Raw genomic sequence first — 6,196 nt, 5'->3', positions numbered from 1 at the left:
TCTTCATCCTCAAAAGCATTCGTATTATAAAACCCATAAACTTTTTCATCAAGAGCCTTCCAATAACTCTCATTTGCAACTACTCGTTTATGAATATGTTCATATGTATATGGAAAGACTCTAAATTCATCGGGAGCACGCATAAAAAACTCACTATAAGGGCATTCAGGATTTTCATGAAAAGACGTTGACAACAACAGTAGTCAGGTTCCGCCAAAGACAAATATAATTCTTGTAGTGGCGTAAGCATGGATATTTTTAACTCATAAGGAATAAAAAAATAACCTAGACTCTAATAATAATTAGAAATAAAAATAAAATCGTTTCCCCGGCAATGACACCAAATTTTGACAAGATAAAGTTGTATATCCTAATCAAAAGAATTACCTAAGTCCTCTAACTAAAGCAGATAGGGAAGTAGGGTCGAATCAACAGGGAAACAAGTCTTTCTATTCCTAATTAATTAATATAATCTAAACTATTTAGTAACCAATTTATTTTATAGGGGAATTAAACTAAAGGAACTAATTAAATTAACACGATTAAGAATTATTAGAATAACAATAAAACAAACCCTAGGGTATAGGTTCACCAATAAATAATATTCTAGGGTAAAACATAGTAATCAATCATCAATGCATCAATTAATGAGATCATAAAGGGCTTTCGTTACGTATTACAATCACAGAATTAATCTGCCGGCATTAGAACACATCTCTTGAATCTTGACTTAACCATTTATAAATTAACCTACCTATTGAAACAAAGCCTAAACATTAATTCTCATCTCGAATCAATATTGCAAACTCATACAATTAAACCAGGCCTAATCTTTAAATCAATCAATAGGAAATCAATCAAAGCATTGAAAATCAACAATAATAATTCACCCCTTCATATTATTTATGGATTCCCACAACCATAGAAATAAATCTACTCACACATTAAAATCTAAACTAAGCAAAGCAAATAAACAAGACATGATTAAGCAACGCAATTAAATTACTGAAAATAAAAGGAGAAGAAATTGTTACCAAAGTAAACGGAAATAATGAATTGCATAAACCAAAAGTGTAGAGAGAGAACAATAGTAATAATCCAAAGCCTAAAGCTAAATCTGAGAAATTAACTAATGAGAAGAGGCTCCGTCTCTAACTTAACAAAACGTATTTATACTTAAGCTAAAAAAAATCCTAATTAAAAACAAAGTAAAAAAAATCTTCGAAATCCTTTTCAGAAACACGCGCCCAGTCGGGCAGAGATTCGCCCAGTCGGGCCCGCCTTTTTGCTTGAGTAGAGTCTCGCTTGCGCCCGGTCGGGCGCGAACCATGGCGAAGCGTTCTTCTTCTTTCTTCCTCGCCCGGCCTGGCGTGCCATAGGGCGAGGCCACTACCCTGTCGGGCAAGCTCTCGGGCAAGGGATCATCTTGGATTAGGCCATTTTCTTGGCCCAATCAGGATTTCCTCTTTGGGGCCTTTATAGCTTGGTCCAATGCCTCGGTCTCTTCTTTACCAAGCCCTTAATCTCCAATTTGATAACTCTAACCGGTCTTGGGCTACGAAAAATGGCCATATATCTCTATGCTCGTAGTGGCTCCTATAAGTCCAGGAAAATGCTCAAAATCTGCAATTTCCTATAAAACAATAACAAATCTTTGAAAACACTAGAAAACGCCTATTAGTAATAAAAGTGGATCTAAAGAACCGAAAATACTCCTAATATGACCAAGGGACGGGGGTAAAACACTATATAAAATGAACATATCAGTCTCCACTACGAGTGACAAACTAGGAGAATCACAATTCAAATCAATCAACAAGAGCAAATCCTAAATCAAGTGGTCATGTCATTAGGAATTGTCATGCAATCTAGCTTGGCTATCTAGGTTAGCTACTCCAATCAAACCAAACACATACACAATTTCATTAATCAATATAATAAAAAAATCAATCAATCAAAATCCTGAAATTAGCAACAATCTACCAATCATGTACGCTTCCCCTTCACCCTAGCTAAACGAACAACTCACTAAGCTTGTTGAACTGAAGAAGCAAAGCTAAGCTAATCATCATCATCATATTTGTAATTGAATTTAAAACTAAATCAAACAAGCTAAATCAAAATAAACTTGAAATTGCATCAACAACAAAATTAAAGTGCAAGGAATGAAAATAAGAAGTAGAAGAGTCTCACAAACTTGATAATCAAAAGGAAATTGAGCTTGAATTGAATTGAAATGAAGATCAAATGTTGCAATCTACACTTTCTCTCTCTAGTTTCTCTCTCTAATTATCCTAATCTCTCTCTAAAAATCTACTAATACAATCTCAAAATCTGAATAATGAAAAATAAGAAGAAAAAGCTATTTATAGTATAACTAACTACAAAGGAAATAAGGCACAAACCCCGAAATAGACCCAGCCGGGCGTGCCCTCTCCACGATCAGCGCGCCAACGTTAAACTAGGTATGGAACAGAGACCCATGGTGGCGCCCCCGCGCGGCTATCGTGCGCGTCCGCGCGGCTATCGTGCGCGTCCGCGCTGCTTGGAGCAGGACGCTTTTTTGGTGCGTGCAATGTGTGATGAGTGCACCCCTCATGATACCCACGAAACATGGCAGATTTAAAATGCATTTTATAGTGGGTTCAACTCCAAGATTTCATGGCAGCGCAGCATGAGAGCGCAGCCACTAAGTCTTGGAGTTCGTCATCACTTGCTTCATGAGCTATCCTTAAGCTAAGATCTTGCACCAAAAGTCTCTTCTAACTTGAAAAATCATCGTGGACGGGTCCTGAGCTTTGCCTTAGAACTACAAACAAAATATAGTAGAACAAGTAAAAGGGAAAAGACGAAAATAACCCTAAAAGTGGACAAAAACACAAAATAAGCAAGAGTAGAGAAACTAATGAACAAAACTAAGCAATTAGTAGGAAAGAAAGCCATAAAAATGAGGTAAAAACATCCTAAAAGACTTCCTTGTAAGTGCCAGTAATGACACTCAATGGCATTGCTACAGAGAAGCTAACCGAGTGGTCGATTGGTTAGCCAATTATGGAGTGACGTCTATGCAAAAACTAGTCATCTTTGAGGCAATCCTGGAGGACCTTCGAACTGATTTATTGGAGGAATTGAGAGGTTTAATGAGGTTACGACTGGTGCCCTTGGAGTCCGAGTGATGGTGATCTGTTGAATAAGAGCTACTTAGCTCAGTTGGTTTTGTGTTCTGTTTGTTAGCTTCTGTTTTTTTTTTTTTTTGTTTCTTTTCTTCGCTTTTCTTTTTCTAGTTTCCTAGCTTTCTAATCTCTTTTGGGGCTTGCCCCTTATGATCACCAAAAAAAAACATTTGATTTGAAGAATTGAAGCTTGTTAATGGAGTCGCCGCAACAAATAGTACGTAGTTAAAGATGGCAGTTCAGCAAAGAGAAGGTGGTTGAGACGGGAAAGTTTCAAAATATTTTGCTTTTGCATTCTTCAACCGTTGATTAAGAATTTTTGTTAGTTTATATGCCAAATTCGTCTTTGACCTCTTCATTTAGATTTTTTATCATCTCTCTATTTAATTTAATTAATTTAATTTACTTTATTTTATTTTATAAAAATTTCACTAGTTTGTTAAATGTTGGTTACATTTGCATACTTTATTTAGCTTGTATCTTTTAAAATTGATAATCACCATTTTTTTTTTGTAACATCTTTCTATTTATTCCCTTATATTACATACTTAGCATACGTGTGAGAATCTAAAAAACATATATTGCTACTATAAAGAATAAGAAGGTATTACTTACAACTACAAAAAATGTGGCGACAATAGGCGCAACTAATAAAAGTGTGGTAGTATCATCATTTAATGAGTGAAGACAATGCACATAAAAATTGCAACGTGCATTTCATGTATCTTTGGGGGAGGGACAATTGACATTCTCATATTAGATAATGCTTTCAAATAAAAAATTATATGAGTAATATGTACATAATATACATCAATTTTTATCAATGAAAAATTAAGCAGTAAAAATTAGTAAGGCTCTATTCTCTTCACCTTATTTTTTTGAACTAAAATTATTTTACTGAACATAAATGAAATTAATTTTTCTTAGCAAAATTATTTTTCCGAAAAAGAAATTTATTTACCAATTAAAACCTATTTTTATTTGTTCTTAAAAGTTACTACTTTTTACACATTATAAGTTATTGTTACTAATAAATTGAAATTATTTTTACTACATATTATTTTTGTAAAAGGTGAAGAGAAAATGGCCTTAAGTTTAGGAAGAATAAGGTAATTTATGTAAAATTATTTTTAAGTCAATATAAATCAATAACTGTAAAGAACAAATGTAACATAGAATAGTAAAACTAATTTAAGTTTAATAAATATAAGGCCAATTTCAATTTTGCTACCATCAAAAGGCAGGCACCTCAGTTTTGCTACCCCTCTAATTTTTTTATTTTATTTTACTACCACCTAAAATCACAGTTTTTAATTTCAATACCACTTAACAGAATCTATTAGGATTCCGTTAAGTTTATTCAAACGGATTCCGTTAAGTTTATTCAAAAAAAAAAAATTGTTTTAAAAAAAAAAAGAAAAACCCAGCCACCCTCCCCCCTCCCTTTTTTCCACCCTTGCAGCCCACCACCCTCACCTGCCAGCCAGCCCAGCCACCCTCCCCCCTCCCCCTTGCCGGCGACCAGCGCCCAACACTTTGGCTGGCGCTGGCGACCCCACCCCAATCCCTTTCCCCAACCAACGACATTTTGGGCCTCAATTGGAAGATTAATTGCGGGCGGCTGCTCTGTTCAAATTGGTGGTGTCGGTGCGAGGTTAGCAGTGGCTAGCTGTTGGTTGCGGGTTGATTTGCATGAGGATCGGTGTTGGATGGTGGTTGTGCGAAGTGGTGGTGAAAGAGTGAAGGAGCAGGGGTTGCGTGAGTTGTGGTTATTTGTGAGCTTTTCTATTTCGATTGGGCTGATTTTACGGCAAATCGATGGCAGCTACCTCGAATGGGTGGTGTTGGTGGGCGGTGCGGTGGCCGGGAAGGGAATTGCTGTTGTTGTTGCGCAGGTTTTGTGGTGGTTGTTGACGGCTGTGAATGGTGGAGCAGGGCGTGGGTAAAGAACGCCGGCCAAAGCGTTGGGCGCCGGTCGCCGGCAGGGGGGAGGGTGGCTGGGCAGTTGAGGGTGGTGGGCTGCAAAGGTGGAGGAAAAGGAGGGGGAGGGTGGCAGTTGTAGGTGGTGGGTTTTCTTTTTTTTTTCTTTTTTTTTTTAATAAACTTAATAGAATCCAAACCCATTCCGTTAAGTGGTAGCAATTTTTAACAACTGTAATTTAGGTGGTAGTAAAATAAAAAATAAAAGGAGGGGTAACAAAACTGAGGTGCCTGCCTTTTGGTGGTAGAAAAATTAAAAAAGTCCTAAATATAATTTAAATTCGGAGAAAATAATTTAACTTTAAAAAAATAAATTCAATACAGCAAAAATAAGGTGAAGAAAACAATGTTTTAATATTTGCTTGGTTCCTTAAAGATTGTTACAAAACATATTACTCGTATTGTATAAGCACTTTATAATACTACTATTTATTAGGGTGAATCACTTGAATATGGAAACAAATAATTTATGATTCATATTATCTTTTATTTCCAAATCATCCTAGCTTCTTTGGCCACCTCATTTATCTCCCTGTCAATATTTTTTGTATAATATAAATAGAGAAACCTAGACTATCCAACTCACATTTACTTATTAGAAAATTTTATGTCTCTGATTTCTTTTTTTTACCAGTAAAAGTATTAAACAAATGGTTTCAAAGAACCATAACAATTTTATTCAGTTTGGTGGCATTAAGATTTCTTGTAAGAGATTATGAGCATATTTTTGTTGCTTCTGAAACCATTCATGTTCTTGGAATTTTGATGGTGATTACAAGCTCACCATTCATCAATCTTGATCTGGTATGACTTTGCTTCTACGCTATTAAAATCCATTTACATATATTATTTGTCTTTTTAATTTTTTTATTCTATTACCTGAAAAGTATGTGAATTTATATTTTTTTTGAAATCTAATTTACATTTTTTTTTAAATTTGTTGTTATAGTGAAATATGCAATAATTATATGCTAATTAATTAGGAAAATTTATGTAAACACAGTTTAACAGAGTTTTCTCTATAATTGATAATTGAATAAAAT

This window comes from Chenopodium quinoa, unplaced genomic scaffold (genome assembly GCF_001683475.1).
Source record: "Chenopodium quinoa cultivar QQ74 unplaced genomic scaffold, ASM168347v1, whole genome shotgun sequence".
Classification (NCBI taxonomy): domain Eukaryota; kingdom Viridiplantae; phylum Streptophyta; class Magnoliopsida; order Caryophyllales; family Amaranthaceae; genus Chenopodium; species Chenopodium quinoa.
The sequence above is the reverse complement of the archived record's forward strand: the minus strand, read 5'-3'. Positions refer to the sequence as shown.